Below are 16,984 nucleotides of genomic sequence, written 5' to 3'. Positions count from 1 at the left end.
ACGACTACGATGACTGCATTTATACTGAACGTATACAGATTGTTTTACTTGCTTTTATTCTCTAAACAATACAACAACTATTTACATAGTATTTACATTGCATTAGGTATTATAAGTAATCTAGAGATGGTTTAAAGTATAAGGGAGGATGTGACTATGTTATATGCAAATACTATGCTATTGTACATAAGGAACTTAGGCATCTGAGGATGTGGGTACCCGTGAGGTTCTGGGACCAATCCTCCTATGGATACTGAGGGATGACTATACATCTTTAACTTGCCTAGGATACTCTCGTTTTACAGATTATATACATAAAGTTCATAAAATAAAATTTCACTGTCTGTATTTCTTTTCAGGTTACTATTATTATTTGGGGTATTTTCATGGTTATAACTGAAAATGATTACACTGTATCGAGGAGGAAAATGTTAACAAATGATCTGCTCTAGGTTTCAGATACATTAAGTATGCTACTATCTCCATGTAGACAAATTCAATGATCAGTTTCCTCTCTCTGACCTATCAGAAGAGTTCAGTATAGCTTGTCACTCCCTCGTCCTTGAACATTCTTTCCTTCAGGACATCATTCTCTTACTGTTCCTCCCCCTTACCAACTGCCACTGTTTAGTCTCTATGTCTGGTACCTCTCCATCTATCTGACCTCTTATCTCGTGTATGCCAACACTTACTCCCAAGTTTCTCTCATCCAGAATCAAAACTCTTATTAAAGTATAATTTTTTAAAATGGTAAAATTATGATTCTTGAATACATAATTAAAATAGATAAATCTCTAGTTAGCATGATGGGGAAAAGAGAATAGAAACAAGTTATAAAGTATCAATATAAGGAATAGTAGAAATTAAAGGATAATAGAAAGTTATGAAAAAATATGGCTACAAATTTTATAGTATAAAAGAAATAAACAAATTACTTGAAAAGTGCCAACTACCAAGGGTCTGGAAAAGCATGCAATATTTTGTACCTACATTTCTCCGCTACTAGACAGAGCTCTCTATTCTTTCTATGAGCCTCCAGTGACTCTCAAGTCAACTCGAGAACTTCAAATATATCTGAAACTCTACTCATCCTAAAAGGATACACTAACCACACATCATTTAGAAATTTGTTAAAATTATAACTGATTTTTTTTCTCATCTATATTTATGGCAGTCAGCTCTCACATGCTCTAAGTTAAAACAGTTCTTGTGAATTGTCTCTCCTTAGAGTAGCTTGCCATAAGTTAAAGAAACAAGCTCTACAAGTTTTCATTCATAAAATTTCTATGAGTTACTCTAGAGAAGGTCCCTTGTATTTCCTTTTCCTTGAATTAGAAAATAGAAAACAAACATTTAGTATTTTTCCACTTCAAAGTAAGAAACCTTGTTCCTATATGAGAGAAATATATTCCTATACTAGTCCAAGAATGGAGGGGGAAAAAACAAAACAACAACAACAAAAACTTATTTCAAACTTGGTGGAGAGAAGAGTAATTGGAATGACAAAAAGTGGGCTTAATAATACCACAATTTTATTTGCACTTCAAAAGAAATGGGCTTTCCAGAAAAGTATTAAATGCCTTCTTTTTTCTTCTTAAAGAAAATAGAACATAATGCTGAAATAATAGCCAAACTTAGAGTAAATGGAGGCACTTATCAGGTTTTATGGACAGCTGTTTACTTCCTGACATTTAAAATATCAGGTTTCGAATTTCTGTCTCAAAATGCAGAGTCTATATAGCAAAGATAGTTTATATTGCTCAGATTGAACCATCTGTGGCTTTATTGTTATCTGACAGCACCACAGCAATCAATAGATTGCCTTAGCAGTTTTGTGAAGATAATTCACCATAGAGAAGCAATCACTTTCCCTCCTTCATGTTTCACTTGTATTCTCAGAAAAGCCTTCTATGAATTCCCTGCTTAAAATCACAGCACACTTTCCCCACCTCTGGTACTCCCTCCTTATTTTTCTCCATAAGACCTGTGAGAGCTGAAACCATTTACAGTAAACCCACACAGCTTACTGCCTATATTAATAGGACTTTTAGTTTTCCACTGTTTTTTCATCAACACAATCGAGTGGGCCGAAAGAGGTTATGGCTTTTGAGCTTTTTTGTTGTTATTGCTGTGTTTTCCAGGAATTTCTTGCTCAGGAAGAGGAAAGTTACAAATAACTTTATTATTCATTTCAGGAACTTCCAGAAAAACCTATTGCACTTAATATTAGGCTATTAAGCTTTTCAATCGATAATTTCAAATGATTGTTTTCTCTTCTAGATTCTTCTAAACACTTTCCTCAAAACCCTCACTTTGCTATATCCATTAGGCTTAAACTATTATGTCATAATCTTTATCCATTCCTAATCAAACTGTAATATTGAAAAATTTCACAACTCTGGCTTCTCTGTTCTGACTTGCTAAGACTATGACATTGCTTTCTCTTATCACAGAAAGAAATGATCTCACTTTTGTTTTATTAATAAGTTATTTCCGTGGTGTTTGGGGGAGGCAAGGATTTAACATTTTTAATATATTATGTGTTTGTTTATAATCTGTGTTCCAAACTAGAAAATAAAACTAAAATTCTTAAGAGTAATTTGAGAGACCTATTATTAAAGACACTAGGGACGTAAGGTATGATGCAAGAAATAAGAGCATAAGCCTAGGGAAGAAATCATATCAGATGGTTGAAACTTATTTTCTTTTAACATTTGAAGAGAAATGTTGTATCTTGGGATTTACTCTCTCTGCATTCTAACATATTTTGAGTATAAAAACTATTTAAAAACAGAATAAAACAAAATACAACAAAAGCTCAAAAGCCATGAGCACTTTGTGTTCATTTAAAGGTAAATAAGGAAATGAGTTAGAAACCATAAATTCTATCTTCATCAGTAATTGAACCATGTGGAGAAAGGAAGATAGTAGACAGTGAATAAATTTAGGGGATCATCACAATCCAGGAGGAAAAAACTGTAAGGATGATTCAAGTGAAAATCCAGGCTCAGAAACTGCCCTTTTGCTCACACACTTTTCTGTAGCACTATGTATGTCCTAAATATGCATGCACTGCTTTGTCTGAGTAATAGATGGGATTAATGGGAGATTAGAGCATGCCAACTTCTTACTTCCCATAGTTAAGAATTCAAAAACATTGAAGAACAATTAAGAACAATGCAGGATGGGATTGAAGAGACTTTCTCCTGGCCTTAGCTTCCTAATAGATACAAAGCAGCTGGTAATGCTGCCCAAGCATTACTGATTGGAAAAAGTCAGTAATTACTGGTATTAGGTCTTTACTAATTCAAATTTCCATCCCAGTAGAGGGTGGAAATTGGGGAGAGTATATGAGTTTATTGCTTTTATTTAAGAGAATGTTACACTCACTGTTTAGATGGCCACATTTTCACCGAAGAGCAAAATACAGAGTTCACAGGTATTCTGAGAGCCGTGGCTGCCTCCCTGTATACAATATCTCAAAATAGAGAAATATTTGGATTTTAAAGATAAAATAATAATTTTGATTATTAGGCCAAAAGACGACCTCATATGTTTTAGAAAAAATAAATTTGGCTTATACCAAATACTCTACATCAACATTCAAAACACACTAAGACAGAGGCATATATATACTTTGGATGCATATACTTTGGGATGGATGTTTGTATGTAGGAGGGTAGCCAGAGGATTGATTGCATAGAAAAATGTTAGAATTAGAACATATTAAGAAAACAGTTCATGATTTAACAGTAAAATAGGCATAGCTAAAGAGAGAATTAGTGAACAAACATCAAATGAGTATACTGACTGAAGTACAGAACAAAAAGAGAGAAATACAGATGTATACAGATGTATATGATGAAAAAAGGCTACATAAAGTATAAATGAAGTGCTAAAAGAGAATGGGGCAGGAGAAATGTTTGAAGGATTTATGATTAAGAATTCATAATAATTCATAATACTAATACAATAATGCAATCTATTTATTGTATAAGAACTAGGAACACCCAACTTGAAAAAGATGATAACACCCAGTATTATGCTATCATAGTATAATTGCTGGGGAAAAAAGAAAAAAGATTTTAAAAGCAGCAAGGAAAAAAGACATAGTCGGTTCTGCTATAATGAGACATATGTGTTCCTATAAATGATTGTGCTAAGTAAATAAATTACAAAATTCACAGGGATTATAGGTAAATAGGCTCACAGGCACATTATTCAAAAATCCTGTCAGTGACACACGGGAAAAAAACAAAAAAAGATGGGAATGTAGTAAAATTAATAATACAGCTTTATACACGTTAATGATTAAGAAATACATAAATAATTCAATAAATATGCCCAAAGTTTTATGTTGTAAAGGGGGTGGGGTATGGGAAGAGTTGCAACTGTTACATAATCTCATGGGAATATTTAAAAATGAAGTAGCTCTCTGTGATTATCAGTCCTTTCAGTGCCTACTTTCTAGTTATTTTGAGTACAGAATACAAGAAAATCTCTTAGAAAAATGCCTGACACTTTATAAATGTTCATCAATTGTCATTAGTCATCAGGGACATACAAATAAAAACCACAGTAATATAGCACTTGAAACCCACTAAAATGGCTAAGATACAAAGGACTGCTATACCCAACGCTGGCAAGGATGTAGGGCAACTATAATTCTTTAATTTCAGGTGAGAGTTTAAATGGTACAACTACTTTGGAAAACTGTTATATGATTAAATATATATTTATACTATGACCCAGCAATAGGAACTTACAGAGTATAGAGTGTATATGCTCACAAAAAGATTTGTAAAACTGATATTGATAGCATTTTTATTCATAATAGTTAAAAGCAGGAAACAACACAAATGCCCGTTGACAGGAGAATGAATATGAAAATTTTAGTATATTCTTACATTGTGAAACTAATAAATGATATAAACTACTGATTTAAAATAATAGAATATTTTAAATTATCATGGATGACTTTTTAAAAAAACCAAAATATTGAGTGAAAGAAGCCAGATGAAACATATTTGATGATTCAATTTATATGCAGTTCCAAAATAGGAAAATTGGAACCGGTGATAAAAATATGGTGATAAAAATATGGTGATAAAAATCAGATCCGTGGTTACCCAGAGGTCAGGGTATTGAAGGCAAAGGATCAGGAGAAATTTTCAGTGATTATAGAAATAATTTTTATCTTGATTGAGATTGTGGTGCCACAGAGTATAAATGTGTTGAAACTCATTACATTGTATTCTTAAAATCTAATCATTTTAATTTATGTAAACTATACCTCAGTAAAATTGATTTTAAACAAATCAAAAAACCCTGAATGTCCATGAACAAATGAATGGATAAAACTTTTACAGTATAATCATATAGTGGAATATTTCTTAGACATAAAAATGAATGAACTACTAATTCATGAAACAACATGGTTAAATCTGGAAAACATTGTGTTCTGCATAAGAATCCAGATAAAATAGAGCACATGGTGTATAATTACATTTACATGCATTTCTAAAATCAGAAAGGTACTAAAACTTCAAACTGTGGCTGCTTTAGGGATTGGACAGACAGGGGGAAAACAAATTTCTGAGATGATTGGAATGTTTTATATCTTGATTTGCCAAAGCTCATCAAATATAAAATTAAATTTATTGATTTTCTTGCATGTTGATTATACTTCAATAATAAACAAGAACATATATATCTATGGGTGTATATCTGATATAATTAGGCTTTTTGGATATTATTTCACTCTCTAAATATATTCTGATATTTGAGACAGTATTAAATGCCTAACATATATAAATAAATAAATACTATACAATAAAAATACTAAAAGTTCAAACTACATTTTTGGTAGTTTTAAACTACAATGTAAGCTAACTGAAATTTCAACATGAAATTCAAGTTCTCTGAAAATGAATTCAAAATTCATTTGAATTTTGAGGAGAATAGGGGGAAACAGTCAAAGAAAACATGAATGGTTAGAGTTCTTAGATGAAAATATATAAATAATAAAAAGATAGAAATCTCTTTCTTTCCTGGTAACTGAATATACTGATTTACCACCTCATAGAAACTAAAATAAAACAAAATATCAATGCACAGTATTTGCTTGATGTTTTGAGTCAGCTTCAAAAAGGCAACCTATTGTCTTCTATATCAAGATCTAATCATACAGTTCAGTGATCTGCATCTATGACTTTACTGCTGGAGAGTGAATTTTGGCCGTTAACTATAACTAAAGATTAAATTGGCGCTCAAGTAAATGCATCATTTGTTTAAGTTTTTTTCACTCGTGATGACATAAAAATTACTAGGCAAGTAATGTCTAACTCTCTATAAGACTCCTCTTTTCCATTTCATTTACTAGTTTCAAAAACATGCCCTACAAATCAATAATTCCCCTTTAATCTAACATAACATTTTTCTGTTTTCTCTAACTTTTAGATTATATTCATATTCTAGGGCAAAAGATGGAAATCAATTCAAATATAAGTTGAAAAACCCTAGCTTGCTTTCCAGTGGAGTGCACTCCACACCAAATGTCTGTGGGTCCCGTCTCTCCTTCATGTTGTTTATCAACTGTGTTCCACAATTTAAGATTTCCTGTTGTTGCCAAGTCTCCCTGAAATACTCTAATTGTCACCTCCACCCATGTATAATTCAGTCTTCATGTCATCTAATTAATATCCAGAAATATACAATCTATTTGTTATTGTAACATAAGCTCAGCCAAGATGGAATTCTCTCATCAGTAGTTTTTAGTCATTTTGGGACTGACAGATGCTTTTGAGAATGTGATAAAAGTATGAACTAACTCTCCCAAAGAAAAACATGTGCACACACACGTGCATGCACACACACACACGCACATTTATATATATGTGCATATATATTGGATATACACATACATGTAAATTATCAAATTATATGTATTATTATCAAAATGTGTTTATTATTAACAAGTGCAGGGTCCTCAGTGGGTTTTCTGGTCACTAGACTGAGAAATCATTCTTAAACAGGCATCCATATTTGGTTTTACCTGCTGCTCCCTAGTGCTTTGGCAGGTTCAAATTTCTCTGCAAACCATCATCTGAAGTAGATTTATACTGAAGTTTTATGAAATCCACAGGATTTATTAAGAATAAAAAACTTTGGAATAAACATGCCAAATAATAAATGATACAGACTGTAGTTCTAATATCAGTTTCTAAAACATTAACAACAGAAAAGCTATCACATACAAACTATGGAGGAACTAGGATAAATTTTAATAATGTTAAGACCAGGAGGGCCTCACTGAATGAGGGGGCAGCTGTTGGGATCTGTCTTCTTCGCGAGACGCATTACACTGAAGCAGCCATGTCTAAGGGACCTGCAGTTGGCATTGATCTCGGCACCACCTACTCTTGTGTCGGTGTCTTCCAACATGGAAAAGTGGAAATAATTGCCAATGATCAGGGAAACCGAACCATCCCAAGTTATGTCGCCTTTGCTGATACTGAATGATTGATCAGTAATGCTGCAAACAATCAAGTTGCAATGAACCCTACCAACATGGTTTTTGATGCCAAACGCCTGATTGGACGTAGATTTGATGATGCTGTTGTTCAATCCGATATGAAGCATTGGCCCTTCATGGTGGTGAATGATGCTGGCAGGCCCAAGATCCAAGTAGAATACAAGGGAGAAACAGAAAGTTTCTATCCAGAAGTGTCATCTATGGTTTTGACAAAGATGAAGGAAATTGCAGAAGCTACCTCAGGAATACTGTTACCACTGCTATCGTCACAGTACCTGCTTACTTCAATGACTTTCAGTGTCAGGCTACCAAAGATGCTGGAACTATTGCTGGTCTCCATGTTATTAGAATCATCAATGAGCCAACTGCTACTGCCATTGCTTCCGTCTTAGACAAAATGGCTGGAGCTGAAACAAATGTGCTGATCTTTGACTTGGGAGGTGGCACTTTTGATGTGTCAATTCTCATAATTGAAGATGGAATCTTTGAGGTCAAATCTACAGCTGGAGACACTCACTCAGGTGGAGAAGACTTTGACAACCAAATAATCAGCCATTTCATTGCAGAGTTCAAGCACAAGCATAAGAAGGACATCAGCGAGAACAAGAGGGCTGTCCGTCACCTCCGTACAGCTTGTGAACATGCTGTGAGCGTACACTCTCTTCCAGCACCCAAACCAGTATTGAGATTGATTCGCTCTATGAAAGAATCAACTTCTATACCTCTATCACTCATGCCTAATTTGAAGAATTGAATGCTGACCTTTTTTTGTGGCACCCTGGACCCTGTAGAGAAAGCCCTTCAGGATGCCAAGCTCGACAAGTCCCAGATCCACGATATTATCCTGGCGGGTGGTTCTACCCATATCCCAAAGATTCAGAAACTCCTACAGGACTTCTTCAATGGAAAAGAGTTGAATAAGAGCATCAACCCTGATGAGGCTGCTGCTTATGGTGCAGCTGTCCAGGCAGCCATCCTATCTGGAGACAAATCTGAAAATGTTCAAGATTTGCTCCTGTTGGATGTCACTCCTCTTTCCCTTGGCATTGAAACTGCTGGTGGAATCATGACTGCCATCATCAGGCGCAATGCTACCATTCCTATCAAGCACACACAGACTTCTACTACCTCCTCTGACAACCAGCCTGGTGTGCTCATTCAGGTTTATGAAGGTGAGTGGGCAATGACCAAAGATAACAATTTGCTTGACAAGTTTGAACTCACAGGCATACCTCCTGCATGCCGTGGTGCTCCTCTGATTGAAGTCACTTTTGATATTGATGCCAGTGGCATCCTCAGTGTCTCTGCTGTGTATAAGAGTACAGGAAAAGAGAACAAGATTACCATCGCTAATGACAAGGTTTGCCAGAGCAAGGAAGGCATTGAGCGCATGGTCCAGAAAGCTGAGAAGTATAAAGCTGAAGATGAGAAGCAGAGGGACATGGTATCTTCCAAGAATTCACTTGAATCCTATGCATTCAACGTGAAAGCAACTGTTGAAGATAAAAAAAAACTCCAAGGCAAGATCAATGATGAGGACAAACAGAAGATTCTTGAAAAGTGCAATGAAATCGTCAACTGGCTTGTTAAGAACCAGACTGCAGAGGAGGAAGAATTTGAACATCAGCAGAAAGAGCTGGAAAAAATCTGCAATCCCATCATTACCAAGCTGTACCACAGTGCAGGAGGCATGTCAGGAGGAATGCTGGGAGCTTCCCTGGTGGTGGAGCCCCTCCTTCTGGTAGTGCCTCTTCTGGACCCACTATTGAAGAGGTCGATTAAGCCAACTTTGAACATAGATTTAGCATTGTTCCACACAAAATACTGAAGGATCCAAATTTGTAGCAAATTCACAACAGTTTTAAAGTTGGGCTGCTATATAGTAAAAAAAAAACAAAAACTGGGCATTCTTGATACTTGAATATAGAATATGTGCACAGGGAAAGGAAATAACGATGTACTTTACAAGCACTGTGTAGTAAAGTGGAAAATGCGATGTCTTAAAAAAACTATTTAATATTGGAGGAAAAAAAAAGACCAGGAAACAGGAATATTTTCCTCCCTGATGCACTAAATATAATGAAGTCCTTTGTTCTTTCTCAATTAGAGAAGCTTCTTGGCACTTCTTTGTATAAGCAGAAAAAGAAGATCACCTCAGAACAGACCTCAGAACAGTTCTTTAGAGAACTTTGACAAGCTCTGAGTTTACACAAATTTAAATAAAATAAACACTTTGTGCAAAAAAAAAAAAGTTTGTCAACATATCATGACTGTACTAATGCCTTGTTATTAATATTCAGGAATCAGAAGGGAATGGACCTATTTATGTAAGAAAACTAGAGGTCTTCCTGGTGGCGGGAGTGAGCAAGGTCACTGATCAAACACAATCTCCCTCTCCCTAAGGTTCAAAGTTCTCAAAAATCTGTCAGATGGATTTTGATATTCTTGATTATTTACTATAATTTGCTATCATACATAGCATTAATTGTCTGACCATGAGAGAAAAGAGAGTCAGAGTTATGATACAGGCTTAACGAAAGGACATGAAGTTCCTCACAGCTTGCTATGCAATTTGGGAAAAATGATGTGTAGACTTAGAAGCTCAGAGCTAGAGCATTATAGTGGTCCAAGGAAGGTCCTCTGTTACCTACTATGGGTTCCACTTCCCTGAGTGAACCCTGATGGAATTTGGCACTGAGAGTGACTCCAGAGAAACAGACTCCTAAGGATGAGTTCTCTGAATTGTTTCTAGGATTTATGACATGAGATCTCTGATCTGATTCGATATAAAAGCATTAATGACTCTGCTTCCAGTGGTAAAGAAGGCATTGATGGTCCACAACATCCCCTGGAAAATAATTACTCAAGTTATCATGCTTAGATGTTTGTAATCAAGTGTCCACAAAAGGCAAAGCTCTAGGTGATTATGTATTTGTTCCCACAGATTATTTTAGTGAACATAAACAGAATAATGCAGATGTTTGGTTGGTTGCTTCAGCTGCACTGGAAAGCTTAAAGAAAAATAAAAAGGACAAGCTCAGAGCTTTAAATTTCTAGTTTAAAGCCTTGCATAAGGGACTTGAAAGCCTCTATGACTTTCCTGAAAGAAAGTCTTCTTCCTGTAGCCAGAGTCAATACTTCAGAAAACCAAAATAAGCAAACTGAACTCCTAAACTTGTGAGGTCTCTTGTTCAAGTTAGGGAATTGATTACAAAGGAATGAGATTCTAACAATTGGAATGGGGTTAGAGGACAGATTCCAACAAATATGGGAAACTTGCAGTAGGCTGAGAGAACTGCTCAGCTGTGAACATGTGCTATATTTCCTGCAAAAGGAAATATGACTCAAAAGAGCCCAGAAGGTAGAGCTCAGAACCTTGGAAAATTATTCCCAAGCCTTCAGACCATTCAACTAACTTCCAGTATTATTCCGTATGGGTTTCAGAAATTCTATGGGCCAGTGATTCACTCAAGCCTCCCATTTCTCACATTTAGAACAGATCAAATTGATCTGTTTCATAGATCAAAATGAACTGTGCTCAAAGAGCTGTACTATATCTGAAGAGCTTTGTCAACACCTGGACCTGATTTTAAGAACAAGATTATGGACTTTGAGCTGATGATACAATGAGATGAGACTTTGGGCAGCTTGGGAGGGAGAGAGTGTATTTTGTATGTAGGCGGGATGTGAATCACTGGGGGCCAGAGGGCAGACGGCGGAAGCCAGCATCCAGTATGGTCCCCAATCATCTACCTCTAGATATTCAGTCTTTTGTATAATTCCCTCCCCTTGTGTGTGAGCTGGATTTCGTGACTCACTTCTAATAAATACGATATAAGTAATAATACAGAGGGTGCCAAAAAAATGCATACACATTTTAAGAAAGGAAAACTGTATTAGAATTGTAATACTCAATATATACTGATAACAAAAGAGAATACAAGTAACTTTTGACTTCTGCAATTACAAGAGGTGCTCAAAGTAACCACATCAGCGTCCAGACACTTCTGATTATGGCGAACTACTGCTTGAGCAACTGTGACCAAAGCGTTCACGTGTACACATTTTTTGGCACCCCCAGTATATTACTTCTGAAATTAGCTTATAAACATCCGAGGTGCTTTCTTACTCACTCCCTCTGAGAACACCTGGTGTGGGTGAGGGCAGCTGCCATGTTGTGAGGTTTCTTATAGCAAGACCTACAGAGAGAAGCCAACATCCAGGGATGAATTGAACCCTCAGTCCTATAGCCCACAAGGAACTGAGGTCTGCCAAAAATCTTGCAAGTGACTTTGAGAACAGATTTCTACTCTAGTCAAGCCTTCAGATGAGAATGCAGGCCAGCACACAGTGTGGCCGCCAACTCATGAGAGCCCTTGAGTCACAATTATCCATTTAAGCTGCTCCTGAACTCATGATCCACAGGAATTGTGAGGTAACGTTTGCAGTTTCAAGCTGCTAAATTTTGGAGTAATTTGTAGCACAATATGTACTAATATACTACTTCTAAAATAAACAGAATTATAAGAGGTACAGACTATGTTTCCAAAATAGCAGTATCTTAGGTTTTTCACAAAGCAACTGAAAAGTCAACCTAGCAGCCTATCCAAGGGAAGGATATCTTTTCTGCTCTGGTTTCCATTGTATATGTTGCTCATTGTCACTGATACTCTTTTCTGGATCTAATATTCTTTTATTTTTCACACCTTCACTATTAGAATTCCACTTATTTGTTTCAATGCCTGTACTATTAAGTTTTAGCCTTTGTATGTTCAATGCTGCAAGTACACCTTAAGCACTGGATCTTTATCGATTCATTTTCAATGCAGAGTCTATTTCTAGTGTGTTCTACAAAATACCAGCTATAGGCTTTACTTGTTAACCATGGGAATGATTGTGATCTCTTTGCTTGGCCCTGCAGTTCCTTCTGCAGACTAATCAGTCAGCCTTTAATTTATATTTTTTCAGTCAGTTGTGTCATTTCTGTAGGCTGAGGCAAATGCGAGTTGTTATTCTTATTCTCATTATAAGCAGTAAGAAAAGGGAGGGAAAACATTCCTATAATCTTATATAGTTGTGCAATAGCTCTTTTACTGAAAATTGATTTCGGGATAAGAATACCTCCAGGTTTTAGGCCCAATTCATGCGTGTTGTCCCAGCACCATTGTTAGCACATCCTTTCACTCTAGAAAGTGTTCAGATATAAATGATAATTTTTGACAACTGCATTTATAATCCAAATTGTTCAATCTAGAGAGGCAGTGTTGAACTGTGATAAGGAGTACCAGTTCTGTCACCAGAAAACTGTAATTGAAATCCGAATGCCACCTTTTTTCAGGTTTTGGCTCTCAGGCAAATTACTTACCTGCTCCTCATCTCCAAATAGGAAAAATAATAATAATAATAGGAACTTATAAATTGGTATAAGCATTCAATAAGTTAACAAATGTAAACTCCTAGTATCACAATAAAGCAAGTCATAATCTTTTTGCTAATAGAAAGTCTTGCCTTCAATTTGTAAAAAAATGCAACACCTGTGAAGCACAATAATGCTTAATAAAACAAGGTATGTCTGTAACGGTCATATAGTAATCACTCAATAAATGATTAGTGTCACGGTTAATTTTCTGTGTTAATTTGACTGGGCCATGAAGTACTCATATACTTGATTACATATGATCCTGGCTGTTCTGTAAGGTTGTATTTGGATGAAATTAACATTGGCATTGGTAGACTGAGTAAAGCAGATTGTCCTCCCTAATGTGGGTGGGCTTCATCCAATCAATTAAAGGCCTAACGAGAATAAAAAGATTGACCCTCCCCTGAGTAAGAGAGAATTCTTCCTGGCTGAGTACCATCCAAGTGGGACATTGGCCTTTTCCTTCCTTTGGACTTGAACTGAAAAATCAGTATTTCCTGAGCCTTGAGGCTGCAGGCCTTCAGACTGAAACTACACCATTGGATCTCCTAGGACTCTGCCTTGCCAACTCACCCTGTAGATCTTGGGACTCCATAACTTTGTGAGCCAATTCCTTAAAACAAACAAACATCCTATTGGTTATGTTTCTGTGGAGAACCCTGACTAGTACAAGTGTTAAACAGGCTATGACAAAATTGCTTAGTAACCAATTGTATGCTAAAAAAGAGAACACATTCTTCAACTTCTTCACCTGTAGCTTTTTTAAAAAGTGAAATTTAATACTGATCTTGAGCAAATCCGTTTATAAAATATTCTGTAGGGATTGTGATTAAATTAGCATAGATGAGAAAGAAAAGTAGAATACTATCATTCAGGGGTTGTGTTCTCAGACTTTTGTTTTGATATAATGATGGATATGATGATGATGGTGGCTATGATTATGGAAATCAAAAAACTGTTACAGTCATCATTTTCTTAAAGTAAAGCTGCCAAGATTTGAATCCAGCTGTGAGGTAGACAATATTTTAAAAAGTCAAAGAAACAATGCATTCCTGATCATTAAAAACAGATTACTCAAATTAAAATAATAATGAAGCACAATTTAACCTATCAGAATAGCAAAGTATTTTCTTTTCAAATAACAATAGCTGGTTTTGAATAGTATCCTGTGAAATGGGTAGTTTCTTAATTTTAAAATATATTTTGTACTCAGCAGCATGCCTATAAGGGATGTACAGTCTGACTGAGGAATAAATAAAATATTTACTGAACAAAGATGAGCGTGGTATTTGCCTTTAAAGCACAATAGGACTTAGTGCAATTTCTTGGGTTATCCAGATATGTAAGCTAGGAAATACCTGTCACTTTGAGAGCCAATTTTGCAGAAAATATAAGCTTTTCAACATCAGAAGCAAAGTAGAAACTTGCATCCATAATATGAACACTGGGAGAACATAACTGAGTGAATGTATCAAAGTACTAAATTATTGTAAGTGCATTATTTCTTAATTTCCACAGTAATGATACCATTTCACTGAACTTTCAATTCTTGGTTGTTTCCTTGAATACAAATTAATAGAAGTACAAATTCCAACAACTTCAACTCACTATATTGTTCTAAGTAAAAGTCTCCATTAAAATCACCCATAAAGGATAACCATTGTTAATAGTTCATGTTTTTTCTTCTAAATGTCTTTCTAAGTATCTATATCTCTCTCTCTCTTTCTGTCTCTCTCTTTCTTTCTCTCTCTCTCTCTCATCAGTTCTATGTTATAGAAACCATAAAATTATTTTTTACACACACACACACACTATATCTAAATCTTTCTATCTAAAATGATGTTAATGTCCCCTTGGCTTTCAGGAATAGACTAAAATGTGGCAATTGCCCTTACAGGCACTTGCAACAATCAGAGAGCAGACTTTGATAGACTGTTTTTAAATATGTTTAAAATAATTCATAACCGTTGTCCTCTGCAGTGTGAGTTTTCTGCTCCTCCCCTGAAGGCCTCAAGTTTATAACCCCACTCCTCGAATATCAAGTCACTTTCTGACTTGCTTTCACCAATAGAATGTGGTTAGAGAGATGTTATCTGACTTCAGAGCCTATACCTCAGAGAAATCTAACATTTGGCAAATTCTTATCCTGTCCATATTGTAAAAATTGAGAAAGCATGTTCTGAAGAGAACACTAAGGGTGTGACTACACATCCTTTGAAAGGAGATTAATAGGGTAAAATCTCAGACCATTCACAATTCTTGACAACGTTCATCCTCCAATACACAAGACTGGCTGTGATGGGCAGTCTCAACGTGGCCTCATGATGGCCACTGCCTGGTGCTCAAACCCTTCCGGGTTTCCCTGCCCTTGAGTATGGGTTGAAACTGTGACTTGCTTTAAACCATCAGAATATGGGAAAGGGCATGAAACACGTGATTATGATATAGGAGTGTATGACATAAGACTGCAGTGATCACCTTTTGGGTTTCTTTCTTTCTGGCTGACTTTAAGGTAGCAGTCATATGGAGGAGGCCCCCATGGCAAGAAACGCAGTAAGCCTCTAGATCTAAGAAGTGAATTCCTCCAATAACCGAATGAGCTAGAAGTCCATCTTTACTCAGTCAAACCTCAGATAAGACTGCAGCCCCAGCTAACACTTTGACTGCAGCTTTGTGAGACCCTAATGGGAACACTGAGCTAAACTGTACCTAGACTCCCGAACCACACAGAAACTAGGATAAAATAAGTATCACCAAGCTTGTGGTGACATTGTAATGCAGCAACAGGTAACTAACACATAGCCTTTCTCACAGGGAAGCATTCCAAGGGAATACAAGTGGAAGATACAAGATCTCTGTGGTATAGGCTCTGAAGTCAAATAACATCTCTCTAACCACATTCTATTGGTGAAAGCAAGTCAGAAAGTAATTTGATATTCAAGGAGTGGGGTTATAAACTCTAAGCCTTGATGGGAGAAGCAGAAAACTCACACTGCAGAGGACAACAGTTATGAATTATTTTAAACATCTTTAAAAACAATCTACCAAAGTCTGCTGTCTGGTTGTTGCAAGTGCCGGTAAGGGCAATCGCCACATTTCAGTCTTTGCCTGAAAGCCAAGGGGACATAAACCCCTCCGCAGGGCCCTACATCCCGGTGTGGTACTCGTGATGCAAGTGAGGAACAAAGTCCTGACACACAGGTTCAGCTAGAGTAAGTAACACAGCTTTATTAGGGAACCAATGTCCTTCCAGAGGCCAATGCTCTCCTAAGCACAGAAGGTTTTACAGAATAGCATGGACTTGAATAACGAACCAAGTTCCAGGGTCAATTGAGATGGAGAAGGTCCCTCGTCCTAGAGAGGCGCCTGGGCCCACTACGGGTCTGAGGCAAGCTGGTCTTGCAAGGAAGAGCTTCGGAGAGTCCCGGAATATCGCGGCTTGCCACTCACAGATGATTCTGTCAGATAGTGTCTTGCTCAGAGCTTCACAGAGGGTCTTAGCCAGAGCGCCCCGTCAGACTACTCACAGCACTGCTCTGGAGTTCTGCTTTTATCCTTTTTTCCTTGGACTTGTTTACTTCTTGGGTGATAACCAGAAGTGGTTTTCCAGGAGTTGTTTATATCTTAGGTGATAACCAAAAGATGTTTGCCAGAACTTGTTTGGTAAAGGTGTTTATCACTCAATTTTCTTATGCTCAGTTTTACACAAAAACGTGTTTTTTTACTTCACTCTTATCAGTCTCAAACATGTGCAGCCATTGTCTTGTCCCTTCTAGTAAACACCTTGTTTTACAAACCTCAATACAACATATATGATACATTTTATATGCTCTATACACTGATCTTGGTAATCCATGTCCTGGCCACATGCAAAATAAACTCACTGATCAAGGCTTCAGACTCAAAGTCCATGAGATGCAGATTAGGCAGGAGTCAATGAAACTGATTGAAATACAGCACTATCATTTTAAAGGTTTTAAAAATTGTTTTATTTTCCCCTTTTTTTGTGGATAAAATAAATCTAGAAGGAA

At 36.3% G+C, this 16,984-nt stretch overlaps 1 pseudogene; it reads left to right on the top strand.

The window, feature by feature from the left end:
* The first annotated feature begins 7,374 nt into the window (after window positions 1-7,374).
* LOC117026025 (heat shock cognate 71 kDa protein-like) lies at window positions 7,375-9,316 on the top strand (annotated as a pseudogene).
* The last annotated feature ends 7,668 nt before the right edge of the window (window positions 9,317-16,984 follow it).

This window comes from Rhinolophus ferrumequinum, chromosome 8 (assembly GCF_004115265.2).
Source record: "Rhinolophus ferrumequinum isolate MPI-CBG mRhiFer1 chromosome 8, mRhiFer1_v1.p, whole genome shotgun sequence".
Classification (NCBI taxonomy): domain Eukaryota; kingdom Metazoa; phylum Chordata; class Mammalia; order Chiroptera; family Rhinolophidae; genus Rhinolophus; species Rhinolophus ferrumequinum.
The sequence above is the reverse complement of the archived record's forward strand: the minus strand, read 5'-3'. Positions and strand labels throughout refer to the sequence as shown.